This window comes from Callorhinus ursinus, unplaced genomic scaffold (assembly GCF_003265705.2).
Source record: "Callorhinus ursinus isolate GAN/ISIS: 27379988/994484 unplaced genomic scaffold, GSC_fseal_2.0 scaffold11, whole genome shotgun sequence".
In the NCBI taxonomy this organism is placed as follows: domain Eukaryota; kingdom Metazoa; phylum Chordata; class Mammalia; order Carnivora; family Otariidae; genus Callorhinus; species Callorhinus ursinus.
The window spans coordinates 14,505,736-14,521,911 of NW_027397073.1; the positions used below are offsets into that span (position 1 = coordinate 14,505,736).

At 38.5% G+C, this 16,176-nt stretch overlaps 1 long non-coding RNA gene and 1 pseudogene across 1 annotated transcript in view; one reads left to right on the forward strand and one right to left on the reverse strand.

The window, feature by feature from the left end:
* Window positions 1–16,176, forward strand: part of LOC141373716 (uncharacterized) — a 66,828-nt gene that overhangs the window by 33,584 nt on the left and 17,068 nt on the right. The gene's annotated exons all lie outside the window — the stretch shown is intronic.
* On the reverse strand, window positions 1,218–4,669 carry LOC112834985 (lathosterol oxidase pseudogene; annotated as a pseudogene).

Consider the following 16,176-nt stretch of genomic DNA (forward strand, 5'->3'; position numbering starts at 1 on the left):
ATATTTGCAAATGACATATCAGATAAAGGGCTAGTATCCAAAATCTATAAAGAACTTATCAAACTCAACACCCAAAGAACAAATTATCCAATCAAGAAATGGGCAGAAGACATGAACAGACATTTGTCCAAAGAAGACATCCAAATAGCCAACAGACACATGAAAAAGTGTTCAACATTGCTCGGCATCAGGGAAATCCAAATCAAAACCTCAATGAGATACCACCTCACACCCGTCAGAATGGCTAAAATTAACACGTCAGGAAACGACAGATTTTGGCAGGGATGCGGAGAAAGGGGAACCCTCCCACACTGTTGGTGGGAATGCAAGCTGGTGCAACCCCTCTGGAAAACAGTATGGAGGTTCCTCAAACAGTTGAAAATAGAGCTACCCTACGATCCAGCAATTGTACTACTGGGTATTTACCACAAAGTTACAAATGTAGGGATCCGAAGGGGTACATGCACCCCGATGTTTATAGCAGCAATGTCCACAATAGCCAGACTGTGGAAAGAGCCAAGATGTCCAATGACAGATGAATGGATAAAGAAGAGGTGGTATATATACACAATGGAATATTATGCAGCCATCAAAAGGAATGAGATCTTGCCATTTGCAACGACGTGGATGGAACTGGAGGGTGTTATGCTGAGTGAAATAAGTCAATCAGAGAAAGACATGTATCATATGACCTCACTGATATGAGGAATTCTTAATCTCAGGAAACAAACTGAGTGTTGCTGGAGTGGTGGGGGGTGGGAGGGATGGGGTGGCTGGGTGATAGGTATTGGGGAGGGTATGTGCTATGGTGAGCGCTGTGAATTGTGCAAGACTGTTGAATCACAGATCTGTACCTCTGAAACAAATAATGCAACATATGTTAAGAAAAAAGAAAAAGAAGAAGATAGCAGGAGGGGAAGAATGAAGGGGAGTAATTCAGAGGGGGAGACGAACCATGAGAGACGATGGACTCTGAAAGACAAACTGGGGGTTCTGGAGGGGAGGGGGATGGGGGGATAGGTTAGCCTGGTGATGGGTATTAAAGAGGGCACATTCTGCGTGGGGCACTGGGTGTTATGCACAAACAATGAATCATGGAACACTACATCAAAAACTAATGATGTAATGTATGGTGATTAACATAACAATAAAAAATTAAAAATTAAAAAATAACATAACATAAAAATATTTCATAATATTTAATAATAGGGCAACAACTACTCAGTCTTTGTAAACTCTCCATTGAATAATTTTTCATTTTTACAACCATTTTCTGAATGGCTATTGCACTTTTCTCTTATCATCTTCTTCACATAACTAAGTGGTCTCTTCCCTTCAAAGGAGGGAGGATTTTTTTTTAAAGATTTATTTATTTATTTCAGAAAGAGAGAATGCACAAGCAGGGTGAGGGGCAGACAGAAAGGGAGAGAAGCAGACTCCCTGCTGAATGTGGAGCCCAATGTGGGCTCAGTCTCATGATCCTGAGATCAGGACCTGAGCCAAAAACCAAGAGTCAGATGCTCAACCGACTGAGCCATCCAGGCACCTCAAAGGAGGAAGGATTTTTGAACAAGCCTCCAAGTCTGTCCCACAAGGTGAAATACTGTCCATATTTATAGTCAAAGAACATGTAGTGGTCTGTATGATGGGCTGAGCCACTAACAAATGGCCTTAAGATTTGGGGAACATGGAAATCGTCATCATGAATGGAAATTGTCCAGATACTGATTAAGATGTACAAACTTAAACTACCTTGTGTAATGGGAGGGTAAAAGGGTATATATGGCAAGGCAGAATCTAAAGGAAGCCATCCAAATGATGAAAAGCATGACTTGCAAATGGAGTAGGAATCTTCCTGAGATGATGAGGTTTGTATTTTGTGTATATGCAAGTCTATGATGAAGGCCTCTATGAATCCAGTAGATCAACTTATCAGTGAAAAAGAGGAAAGAAAATATACTAATAATGAACCAAAACCAGCCACTTGGAAACTCTCCTGTCATCATATAATTTGTTGTACTCTCTCAACTTTAGCAGAAACAATGAAACAGTGGGAATATTAATCTGTGGCAATAATTGGACAGTAAATGTAATCTCTCTATAGACTTGATTCTTTACAAATTATGGATGCTTCATTAATGAATGATAACAGACAAAATAATAGCTCAGCGTTGCAAAAATGAAATAAAGTATGTAAGCATCGAGACTTGTAACAATCTGGAGACTAATAGTTTATCGGAAGAGGTCATCCTCAGACCATGAGGCTGGATAGATGCATAATGTAAAAAAAATAAGAATCTGCAAAGCTGAGTACAAGACCCTTCTTAGCCCCTAGAGAGGATCCGCTGATTAAGCCTCTGTGGGGTCATAGCATGCCCTTTTTCCTTAAACCTTACGAACCAACCTCTGCTAACTTCAGAATTTCTTCTGCAGCTTTCTCACTGGTCAGCCTTCAGAGAATTGAAGAGAGTTAAGTCTTTGCTCTGGGTTAGGCTTTGGCTTAAGGGAATGCTGTGGCTGGTTTGATCTTCTATCCAGACCACTAAAACTTTCTCCATATCAGCAATAAGGCTGCTTTCTTATCATTCACATGTTCACTGGAGTAGCATTTTTATTTCCTTGAAGAACTTTTCCCTTTTTTGGCTCACTCTTTGGTGTAAGAGACCCAGCTTTCAGCCTGTGTCAGCTTTTGACGTGCCTTCCTCACTAAGCTTAATTATCTCTAGCTTTTAAAGTGAGAAATGTGTGGTTCTTCCTTTCACTTGAACACTTAGAGGCCATTGCAGAGTTATTAATTGGTGTAATTTTAGTATTCTTGTGTCTCAGCAAATGGGGAGGCCCGACGAGAGGGAGAGAGATGGGGCGATGACCAGCCACTGGAGCAGTCAAAACACACGTAACATTTATCGATTAAGTTTGCTGTCTTCTATGGCCACGGTGGGTGGCACCCCAGAACAATTGCAACAGTAACATCAAAGATTACTGATCACAGATCACCACAACAAATAAAATAATAATGAAAATGTTTGAAATACTGCAAGAATTACCAAAATGTGACACAGAGACATAAAATGAGCAAATGCTGTTGGAAAAATAGCACCGATAGATTTGCTCTATGCAGGGTGGCCACAAACCTTCAATTTGTAAAAAAAAACCCCACAATATCTATGAAGCACAATAAAATGAGGCATGCCTGTACTATATGTATATATTTCACTCCCCCCTCTTTTTTTTTAGGGGGCGAGGGGCAGAAAGAGAAGGAGAGAGAGACTCTTAAGCAGGTTCCATGACCAGCACAGAGCCTGACACAGGGCTCGATTCCAGACCCAGAGGTCATGACCTGAGCTGAAATCATGAGTCAGACGCTTTGCCAACTGAGCCACCCGGGCAGCCCCTACTCTACTCTCTTCTTGCTTCCATGGTTTCTGAGGGGAAGTTGCACATAATTCTTATTTTTGTTCCTCTGTAGGCAAGGTGTCCTTCCACATCCTCTCATGGCTTCTTTCAAGATTTTCTCTTTCATTTCAAAGTGGTATGCCTGGGTGTAGTTTTTAGGGCAGTAATCTACTAGGTGTCCTCTGAGCTTCCTGGATCTGTGTTTTCATGTATGACATTAATTTGAGGTAATTCTCAGTCATTATTCTTTGGACAATATTTCTTCTTTTCCTTTCTCTCTTTCTTCTCCTTCCAATATTCCCACTATGCACATGTTATATCTTTTGTAGCTGTCTTAAAGTCCTCAGATATTCTGTTATGGTGTGGGTTTTTTTTCAGTCTTTGTTCTCTTTGCTTTTCAGTTTTGGAGATTTTTGTTGCAATATCCTTAAGTGCAGACTGTGTCCAGTCTACTAGTAATCCCATTAAAGGCATTCTTTATTTATGTTATGGTGGTTTTGATCCCTAGCATTTCTTTTTTGTTCCTTCTTAGGATTTCCATCTTTCTGCTTACCCATCTGTTCTTACATGCTGTCTACTTTATCCATTAGAGCCCTTACCACATTAATCATAGCATTTTAAAGTCCTGGTCTAATAATTCTAATATCGCTACCATATCTGGTTTTGATGCTTGTTCTGTCTTTTCAAATGGTCTTTTTGGTCTTTTGGTATGCTCTGATGATATCCCAGCAGATTAGGCTCTGCTTAACTAGTTTCCACGGAGAACAGGTCTTGTTAAGAAGAACAGAGTGCTCTGGCATATTTCAAAATAGCTCCTCTTCCCCAATACCTCTGCTGGAAGCACTAGGGCATTTTTATTAGACACTGTAGGAACCTGGTCAGGTTCCTAGTGGTAAATCTCACAAAGCTGTGGGGCCTCCTGAAGACTAGGTCTCCCTAGGGTTTCTAACTCTCAGACTTGTCCACGCTGAGCTTCCAGCAACGTGTCAGCTACGGTTCAGGTTTTCCTTCACCAGCACTGGTTCCTGAGGCAGGCAGTTTCCACTTTTCAGTCTCTATTTCAGTAAACTCTTATTCTCTATATTTGCTGTAGGTCTCTCCAATCACTGGCGTAGTGGTTTGCAGTGTGCCCTTACCTCTCTCACATATTCTGGAAATGTTGTTGATATTTTGGTTTGCTCAGCTTTTTGCTACTGGTTAGGATGTTGTGGCAGCTTCGAGTCTCCTTACATGCAGAACCAGAAACTGCAACTGTAGTTGTATTAGTTTTCATTGCTACTGTAACAAATTGCCACAGACTTAATAACTTAAAACAAACCATATTTATTATCTTATAGTTTGGGAGTCAGAAATCTAAAATGGCTCTCACTGGGTTAAAATCAAGGTATCAGCATAGCTGTGTTCCTCCTGGAGGCTCTAAGGACATTACTTTTTCCAGCTTCCAGAGGCCACCTGCATTCCTTGGCTTGTGGCCTCTTCTGTCTTCAAAGCCAGGCTTGACTGCTTGCATCTTTCTCCCATCACTTCACTCTGATGCTAACTCTTCTGCTTACCTCTTTCACTTTCAATGGCCCTGGTGATTTCCTTGGGCCCACCCAGATAATCTTGGATAATCTTTCTATTTTTCCATCAGCTCATTAGCAACCTCACTTCTATCTGCAACTTTAATTCTTCCTTGCCATATAACATAATATATTCCCAGGTTCTGGGGATTAGGGCATGGGCATCTTTAGAGCACTCTTACCCTACTTACTACAGCAGTCATGTAGCTTGTGACTTTTAAGACAGCTTTTTAGACAACTAATGACTCATATAAACAGGTACTTGCAGTAGTGGAGATCATGCTTTGTCTCCTGTTACCTATTAATATTGACATAAAAATGGCCATTCTATTTTAGTTCTTTAGCTTTCTGGTTTGACTCATATCAATCTTAATTTAAAAAACCTAATTAACCTTGTGTTTTAATATATCCAGTATGGTACCTCCTTATTTTATTGAGGTCACCAAAATAGCTCAAATTAGTAAAGAAATCAGTGAACTTAATTCATCCATTGTTTTGGCCACATTTGTCACACTGGTCCAATTGGTCAGATGAGCAACTTTTATATATATGTCTAAGTTTCACTACTGTATGTTTTGATCAAAGGCAAATAAAGGAAAGACTGCTAATATAAAAGTGTTTTTTAAAAAATTACAAAAATTATATATATGCTTTAAAATATAATTTGTTACATAAATTATAAAAGTTACATATATCACATAAGTTTTTAAATTATAAAACAAATTTTATAATTTAGCTGGTATTCAAGTAAAGTAGATAAACAGTAAAATATTTTTTATATTTTTTAATGTAAATTTTTGCCAAAGTGGAATTTATATTTATACCCAACATGTTTTGGAGAAAATGATTGCTCATTAGAAATTACATTCTTCTGTCTATTTATACATGATTGAATATTTCAAGACATCCATCAGTTATTCCTAGAGGCAAAATCAAGCATAAATATCTACGTTAAAAATGATCTAAAAATTTTATTATTAGCTTTTGCAGCATTCCAGCCTAGATACAACTATTATTTTTTCCTTCATTAGCTTACCTATGTTCTCAAAGAGTGGTTGCCATTGACTTCATTTTTTAGTTTAATTCAATTTTATTTTTACTGAATTATGTTTTAATAATTTGCAATGGTCTCTATTTAACGAGTTGTAAAATATATAGGCATATCTGTCTGTCTCAGCAGGTACAGATGGCTGATCCCAACTGCTAACAGCTTTTACAAGTATAAGTCATAAGTGGGTAGAAATGACCTTTTGGAGTCCCTTATTGTGTTAATCTCCAGGTATCCCCATCATGTATGTCTGTTCCAATGTTGGGGTCTCAAGATCTCAAAAAGCTTTAGTGAAAGCATCTTCAGAACCAAATAGAGGTGTACTTTATTTTAATTGTCTTCCATTTGAAAACCAAATCGAGAACGGGATATTGCTGGACCTGAAAGTTTATATAACATAACCCTTATTTCTGTCATGCTCCATTATTTACGTACTATATTCTGCCATCACTGGTTAATTAACTCTCTTTGTCCTTGGTGTCCAGGTGGGTGTTACTCCCAGTCACATTTTACTCCTAGGCACCTTGAAAAAAATGAGTGTGTGAATGGTATGCCTATACATGTTCTGCATACACATCCTTTTGAATGCCACTAATGGGAGGCAGTATGAAAGGCAGGGCTTCCCTGATGAAATAAGAGATGTAAGGAAATGTTTTAACCAGCGTTTTGAACCTAGTTTGTTGAATTTAACTGCATGAACCTGGGTTAGAGAAGCAAATATTGTAAGGTCTGTGGAGGATGCAACGATAAATATGATGCGATTCTATCTTTTGGAGTTAAAAATCAGGAGAGGCAGTGGATTTGAAACTAACTATAAGGCCGTCAAAATGTTATAATAGAGGTAAAGGAAGAAGAGAATGATTTCAGTTTTAATTTTGTTTTTTGAGATAGGCTGCGAATTTGGGGGTATTTTTTGAAAAACTTTTTATTTTAAATAATTGCAGACTCATAAGAAGTTGCAAAAATAACATGGAGAGATCCACGTACTCCTTGTCCAGCTTCTCTTAATGGTACCGTGTTATAGAACGAGTACATTCATCAACACTGGGAAATTGACACTGATACAATACAATTAAGTAGGCTACTAACTTTGTTGAGTAGTCTTTTAATATGCAGAAATACAAGAGGGAAGGAGAAAGGAAGTCTAGGTTGACAAAACAGCATTTGCTTGAGTATAGGTCATGAGAGAATTTCAGTTATTCAAGAAATCTGCCGAAAGAGACCTTAACAAGTAAGCCATTCCCTTCCACTTTATAAATGAACTAATGAGGCCCAAAGAGATTAGACAACTTGCTTATTTCATTTTCTTTCCTTGGTTGGTGCCTGAATTTAGGTATATTATACAGCATACATCTGACTGCTGGTCTCCAAGATCTTAGTCCAGGAATATTCCTTCCCAAACTATGTTTTCTTAGATAGAATAAATACATGGTTATTCTTTTAGAACCTCTGTCAAGATCCCACTCAACGTGTATTTTTTTCCTCTGAGTCCCCGGAGCCTCAGAGGAAAGAGAGTGCAATATCTGGCACACAATAGATGCTCAGTAAATATCTGTGGACTAAATGAACCAATGAATTTCTTTTTTAACCCCTACAACTGAAGGAGAGGTACTTCAACCAGGGATAATAAGAATAAATCACACCCACAATTAGCGCACTGCAATGGAATTCATTACTAAAAGTCAATTTGCAGTTGGGCAAAATGACAGCTGTAAGAAGGAAGTTGGGCAGAGAAACACATTTTATTTGAATTATGATGAGTTAAAAATACACAGGCAATTACTCTTATTTTAGCTACACTGTGCAGTAAATGTGTAAATAAAAGGTGTGAGTATCCAACATGGAAAACGGTGTATTCTCCTTTTCTGCATAACACATGCATCAGATGTCCCTTCATAGCGATCATTATAGTTTTTAGCTTAATTCCAAGCTAAAAAACAGAATCATTACGGAAATGCCGCTTTTCTTATTGAACAGTCTGTAGGATAGCTTGTTGCCAAATTAAGCAGCACACGGCACTTGTTAACTTAATTAGCAACCTAACGGCTGAACCTCAGCCTGACAAAATGCGTGTTGCGTCGAATGGAAATTGCAGGGAAACTATATCCACTTCAAAAGAAGCACAATCCTGTGGATATTTATTTTCCCTTTTGGGCTAAAGGAAAACCTGATCGCCTGGGAAAATCTTGCAGTTCCTAGTGTAGCCCGAAGAGAATCATCAAGAGTCAGCACCTTGTAGGCTGTGAAACGTTCCTTTTTCAAAGGCTGTGTGCAAGAGAACTCCCAAAGGACTAATGCATATACTTGTGCCTCCGTTAATGGTATAGAAAGCAAACTAATTAATTAGAGGACACACTGAATAAACTCCATTTATCACCAAATGGCCCAAGTGATAAACAAATTATTTAAGAGCTTATTGAAAGCAGACATCAAGAAGGCAATTGTCAAGGCTTCAAACTGATGTGTTTGTGAATATCCCTAGAGTAGCAGCAGTTTCAAGGCTCCTTGCTGGGGACAGACATGGAGATTTTATGTGAGAGAGGGTTTGTGTAGGTTGTCTCACCAACAGATCCTAAATTGTTGCTGGGTTGTCTCCCTTGTTCAGAATCTGTTGGTGTCCTTCTGGCTCAGATGAAATCTGCTGGAAATAGTCCTCCTGTTCCTGATTTTTGGAAAACAGAGGCTGAGGTCTGATAGGCTGGCAAAAAATGGGCAAAGGCTTAGTCCTGATGTTACACTGGCATTTCAAAATGCAGAATTTTCTGCCTTTAGGCTGCTGTGTACTTTGAGTGAAAATCACTTTAAGTGAACTATGAGAGAGAGAGGGAAGAGAGACCTAGAAGCAATGAAGACTGTCATAATTTTTATTATATACTGACAATATCCACTTAATTGGACTTAGAGATTTACCTAACAAATGATTGTTAATTTCTATGATTATTATATAGATTTAAAAATTTTTTCTCACTATCCGTTTTGGGGATGTTTCCTAGGTCTCGGGCATGTAGAAGAAAAACAGTAGTACATAAGATGAAGGGGTTTTCCAGACAGGTCACATGTTCCCATTTTCTCCATTATTATTATTAATTTTGGCTGAGCCTCTTTTCTCATGTAACCTGCCGTGTTGCTGCATTTTGCCAGAGCCTTAGAAGCCTTCATTGATTCTTTTCTCTCATACACACACAAAATGCTGACTTGTCTGCAGTATATTTTGTGCCACTAAACACTTGGAAAAGGCCTTGTAAATGGAGGGCAGTGCTCTTGGAAGTGGTTCACCCAAACTAATTTCAAGGTTTGAGTGTGCACCTGAGTTAATTTTGAAAGTCTGCTACTCGTAAGTTATCTTAGCTGTTATCAAACTAAAGAAAAATGTTCCTAATAATTTGGAGAGTTGTTCTATGGTTTCTAATTATGGGGGTAAACACTGATTTGGGTATGTATTACAACTGGAAAAAGATGAGAAGATGGGTCAGTCTCTGTAAGGATGACAGATTTCTCACGTTCTCCGTCTATGTTTTATGGCATTTTGTGTCCATCTTGATGTAATAGTTGATACTTTACAGATCATCTTTATCTGGTGTGATGGCCTAATGAGAATGTGAATTTTTGGTGATAGGAACCATGTCCTTTTCATCGTATTAATTCAGCACTTCCCATGTAGCTGGTGCTCTAGAGCCTGGTGATAGTTTTGTTAAATGAATTAAAAGTTCTCCTACTCCCTGTGTACTCTGAAAATGGCATTTGATAATATATCTTCTATAAGTCAGTGTTTATTAATTCAGCCAGAGGGAAGCATGTGGTACTGGGGACAGCAACAGTTGATGTGCTCTGCTAAATAGGCCTTCTTTGGCCAATCGGTACCGGGTCAACTGGCTCATGTCATGGCAGCATCCAGTTTAGACTTTGCCTTATCTTATGGAATAATTCTAATATATATCCAGCATCCTTATGGTATCCCTAAAACTGTTTATCCTGATATTGGGGAGGTGACATTATGCAATGAAAATTATGGAATAAGGGTCAGTGGATTGCAGCCCTATAATTCTGTCATACTTTTAGGTCCATGATTTTGGGGAAGATTCTTAACTTTTAACTTGCAGTGTCTTCATAAGTCTGGAAAGAATATTGTCATCTCTTTGTAGAGCACACTTTCTTATTCATTGTTTGGATCTTCATTTTGATTATAACCTTGTTTGGCATGTAGTGTGAACAATAGAGAAAAGTGAAAGAGAATTATCAGCAGGATGCGAAAAGAAAACATACACAACACAAAAGCCAGTGTACGTGCCCTCTTGTGTTTTCCAGATGGGTATCAGGTTATTTCTGAAGAGAGCCGTCATAGATGTGTTGATAACACAGCTCTGTGGGAGTTGTACGTAACCCTTGGATTAAGTTTTGGGGCTGGTTTGTCAGCTTCTGGTCTGTTTTGCTCATTAGGTCCTATCTGAACAATCAGAATGATTCTGTGTACTGCTGTTTAGTTCCAAAAAAAAATGTCTCCTGAGCTGGACAGTCTCAGAGAGTCAAGGTTGGTGTGGTATCCGTGTCACTTCTACTCACTCTAAAAGAGTGAGTCTGAGTCCCAAATATATTTTTGAACCAACCATCTGCATTTTCACCCCTCAACATCAGCCATCTTTTTCTGATTAAATATAAAGATACTATGTTTGCTCAGCAGCAGCTTGTACTGTTTTATAAGCCAGAATTATGTATTCTTTACAAAGATAATTTCGTATAAATGTTTGTGATTTACCATTTCAATCATTTTCCAATATGTTTTGTATTTGTCTTTTAGATGCATGCTTTCATAGATTTGCTTCCTGTAGACTTGACAAACTGCTGCCCTTATTTTTTTAATCTATCCCAATTGTGAAGCTATTGGTTTTTACCTTCAAACTCACCCTTCCATGCTTTGCTTCTTCGTGCGGGAGCTGGGACTCTGCAAAATACATTTCTGCTCTGCAGTTAGCTCCTTGCAAGATTGCCGATCGGGGTGCCAGATGCAGACAGAAAAGCTGGAGGAGAAAGGAGTGACTTGTTCCTTTTTGTTTCACATTTCTTTTTAATGTGTTTTTATTGAGATGTAACTGACATACAACATGTATAACATGTTGATTTCATACGTGTGTGTGTGTGTGTGTGTGTGTGTGTGTGTGTATTGCAGTATGATTACCACGGTGCTATGAGCTAACACCCCATCACTTCACGTAAGTATCCTTTCTTTTTTGTGGTGGGAGCAAGTAAGACCTAGTCTCCTAGCAACTTTGAGGTTTACATTGTCTGTATTGTATCCTTAATTTGTTTGTATTGTCTGTAATCACTATGCTGTCCATTGATCTCTAGGCCTTATTCATCAACTAGTTGCTAGTTTGTATCCTTAAAGAACATCTCCCCAGTTCCCTTAGTGTTACTTCTTCACCACAACAACAGCAGTTCCTTGGGGAAGCAGCAGTTACCTCCGTTTTGGAATTTATGTACCATTTGCAAAAACAGCCCAGCCAACCAGCGTCCCCTCATGAAAGGTCTGATTTTCAGCTCCCTAAAGCCCATCTCAAGGTACCTTCCCATGTGGGTGTGGCCACTGCTTCCTGCAGGCGCTGCCTCCATCTTGTCTCAGTGTTTTGGGTTTTGTTTTGCCTTTTCAGTTAATCTAGTTAACAATTCTTTACGCCAACTTAATTTCCATATTAAATTCTGTCAGTTAAAAAAAAACTGTTCTGAGGGGCACCTGGGTGGCTCAGTTGGTTAAGCGTCTGCCTTCAGCTCAGGTCATGATCCCAGAGTCCTGGGATCGAGTCCCGCATCGGGCTCCTGGCTCAGGGGGAGCCTGCTTCTCCCTCTGACCCTCTCCCCTCTCATGCTATTTCCCTCTCTCAAATAAATAAATGAAATCTTAAAAAAAAAAAGCTATTCTGATTTCGGTCTCTTGACTAGACTGTGACTGACACCGACCTGGTAGGCGTCTCCCCAACATCTCCATTCCTGGGTCTCTTCTGGAAGCCAGTCCTAGAGAACACTCCAAACCATTTCCTGGCCTGTTTTTCTGACCTCACAACAAAGAGGTCTAAGCAATTGCTTTGATGGGTTTTGGTAAAAACCTCATGAATACGTGTAATGAGCCTCAGTCCTTCAGCAAAGGGTCTCAACTCCCTTACTCTCAAAGCTCTGAAGCCACATCTCTAAGGGAAAACACTCAATGCTGACAGCATGTCCACACATTTTGTGTTTAGTCATCTCTTGCACAACCTCATTAAATCCTAGGACTTGGAAGGAAAATTGAGAAATCATTTAGTTAATTTGCTTGCTTCGGGCAGGATTAAATCTCAGTAGTGGCATAATTTAGTTTTTCCATCAAAACTAGACACTACACATTCATAAAGTGGGTAGATGAAAGAATCTTACAATCTAGGTATTATAAAGTATAATAACCTGATAAGAAATTTCTTAGGTCTATGGATGATTTTTACCCCCAAATCTATATATTTTTTTCTAAGTTATCTTATATTGATACTATTTTCTTGAGTTAACACGCATACTCTTTTGTTTGTATCAAAGATTCAAATTTTTTTTAAGATTTTATTTATTTATTTGAGAGAGAGAGCAAGAGCATGAGCAGGGGGGAAGGTAAATGGAGAGGGAGAGGCCGACTCCCCGCTGAGCAGGGAGGGAGCCCAACGGGGACTCAATCCCAGGACTCTGGGATCATGACCTGAGCTGAAGGCAGATGCTTAACCGACTGAGCCACCCAGGTGCTCCTCAAATATTTTTAAAGATATGAAAGAAAGTACTATAAAATTAACCTTAAAATATCTAAATGGTTACTTAAAGTAGACTCTTTAAATTTTGCTTGGCATTTTATAATGCACATAGGTTTCTGTATTCATAAATACTGTTGTTAGTTGTGGCCAAGTCAAGTAAGGACACTACAACTTAGATGCAGAGCATGAGTTTTTCTATAACGGACTACATCTTGCTCTCAAGCACACATTCATATGATTGTCAGAAACCATTTAATCTTTTTTAATTAAAACATCTCAGTCGCTTCTCTTTTAATAGTCTTTTGTGGGTCATGTATCAGAAGGTAACCCACTTCTTAAGGAATCTCCCCTGCCCCTTCTCCTTCGCAAGATGCTGCCTGGGTGTGCAGAATCTAATATAACCCCCAGGACAGAGAGGGGTGGCTTTGTAGCTGGTCTTTATGCTGTCCTCTGGTCAAGATGCTATGCCTTCTGGTTTCTAGCCATTAACCTCAATCTTCATTGTATCCATGGTGATGTGATCTGGCTTGTTTGCTCAGTGCCTTTCCTGACCTGTTTTTACTGAATTGAACTGGCCTGAACTTTGGTATTTGAATTGGCAAATGATACAAGTTATGATTCTTAATCTTAAAGAGGATATGGTTCCATGATGAGACTTCCTTCTGTTTATCTTTTCTGACTATCAATTTATGAGGCCAAGTCATCCCTTCCTATCTCAATCCTGTTATTACCCTATGAGTTGTATACCCACACCTTACATCTAATTCAAGAATTTCTGGTATTGGATTTCTAGCTATGCCATAAGGCCTAGAATATTTTGACCTAATATAGGGTCTCTCCATAGGATGCACAAGTCTTTACCAAAATAGATTAAGCTATACTCTACCACAAATGTCCTATGTGCCCTGCTAGTATGGTTACCTCTTTTTACGAGATTCCCAAACATGAGCTTTGATATGACTCAGGTCTCTTCTACTTCACTATCTTTGAGAAATTCCACACTCTCCTTGGGTTCTGGAAATTCAATATCAGTGGAATTTAATTTATTTTGCTTGCACACCCCTCAAATATTGTTGAAAATCTATTTACTGCTCACACATTTTTAGTTTAACTTCATCATAAATTTAAATAGTTGCAAAGAATATAAGTTTAGTATGTTATAAATATTGACATTTTAAAATAGAACCACTGTATCACTTTTAAAAATATATCCAATGTAATTGAATTCATGATGATTGAATACTCAACATCATCCATATTAAAAACACTGAGCAGACTCTTCTTTAAAAATCACAAATTCTGCCTTGGTCCTTTACCTCTACAGTTCAGATTTACATTTCACTTCCCCTTCAGAATTTTTTCTTATATATTTTAATACTTGAAAGTCTTTTAATTATCACCCTGCAGTAGATTGCAAGAACGGTCCTAATGCTTCACCCATCCTTTGCCAAGTTACTTTGTACTGCCCTCCCACTTTGACTCTGGGATTGATTGTGTGTCTTGCTTTGGTCAGTGTGATACTAGGAAATGTGATTTAGAGGCTTGTGAAGCTTTTGAGAGACGGGGCTTGCCTTCTCTCTTCGGTTTCTGCAAGGGTAGTCTCCTCGAGAATGAAAGACACCTGAAGCAGAGCTGAGTGTCCCCTAGATCAGTCAACAGTCAGACAATACAGATGTGTGAGCAAGACCAGCCAAGATAAGCAGAGTCACCAAGCCAACCTCCAGCTGCTGCAGATGAATGGACAAATGCATGCTTACTGCTCTATGATCTTGAGGTTCTGTGATGCTTTTTATGCAGCATTATTCTTGTAAAATCTGATTCAGTCTAACATAATTGTCTATAAAAGAAGATTAAAATTGGCGGGGGGGGGGTTGTGTATGTGTGTCTGTGACCATAAACTCGAAATTCAAAGCAATAAGTTTCTTCATGTTTATCAGTTCCATTATTATTAGTGCCTAGTTAATCTAATGAACCTAAATATATTACAAAATTTAATGCATATTTATTACATAAAAAGGTAAAATTCTATTATTTAAAATCCATTCTGTATTGAGAGAAATAAGGATTTTCCAATTTTTCAAGAATTTATGGATGAACATCGAATGAAATAAGACTAATAGTCCATTCTATTCATTTCAAAAATATTTATAAGTGTTCAAAAATCTTGCCCATATACATACGTTTATGGGAATGACAGTGGTTTTGTGATAGCAATGCCATTCGCTTGTTTTATGTCTTCCCTAGTTATATGCCAAATTGCACAAAGAGATATGAATATTTTTTAGTGATTTAATGGTTGACAGCTGTATAGATTCTACCTGAATTTTTGAACATAAAGACTGGATAACCATCTGATTTAAAAAATAATCTTTTTAACTCAGTTATTAGAGGCATTTATTTTCTCAACAGGAATTACCAATCTTTCGGGCTGTTTCTTTATTTTGTGTCACGTAGGTTCTTACAACTGGGGCAACGTGCCAGAGAATATGTTCTTGTTTTGTAAAATGGGAGAACTGTTATAAAAAGAGAAGGGGTGAGTTCTTGGTGAGTTCTCACACCAGTAAAATTTTGGAAGGAGTACATTTGTAAGTCAAACATCTGGAAATCTTACTTACATTAAACCTTCAAATACTATGATCCTTGGAAATGTAGGTGTACTTCAGGGGCAAGCTTGCCCTGATGTTTAGATCACTGCTCTTACACAAAACCAGACAGGTGAGGCTGCTTCCAGGCTCATGTACCCAAACCTTAATCAGCTATTTCTCCTCTTCCATTTCGGTAGCATGTTGTATATGAAGCTTCAAACGTAAAACTCCTCTGAAAGGCTTATCCTCCTCTTAGGCCAGATATGGGGAGATTCACTCTAACTTATCTACATGTTTTTTATTCCATCCCAACTGGGATTTCTATCCTTAGTGTTATTCATAACTCTACTGTCTCAAACCTTCATGTCCCTCTTCTCCACTGCATTTTGACTTCTCCCCACTCACAGTCCCAGGGAAGTGTTTCTCTTCCTGTGAGTTAGAACTTCTTAAATAACAGAATAATTGAAGGAGGAAAACAAACACTATACAAGAAGGGGAAAAATTATGTGATATTTCAAAACCTTCTCCACGTTACTATAACCTTTAACTATACTTAAGTGTTTACATTGTGTTTTGACCTATGGTTTTCCGAAGTACACATTTTGTATTCAGCAACATGTTTTGCTTAATTATGTGCTCAAAACCATGCCTCAGGTCCCTGGGACCCCGCAGTGAGGCTGCCTGAATGAGTTTCAGCACATCATCCATACTCACTAGAGTGTTGCAGAAGACAGAGAAGGGCGCAGAAGACACTGCTTTAGGTGGCGTTTCATCACAAGATAAAGCCTAAATTCCTTAGTGTGGTATCTACAGCCTCCCTTAACATA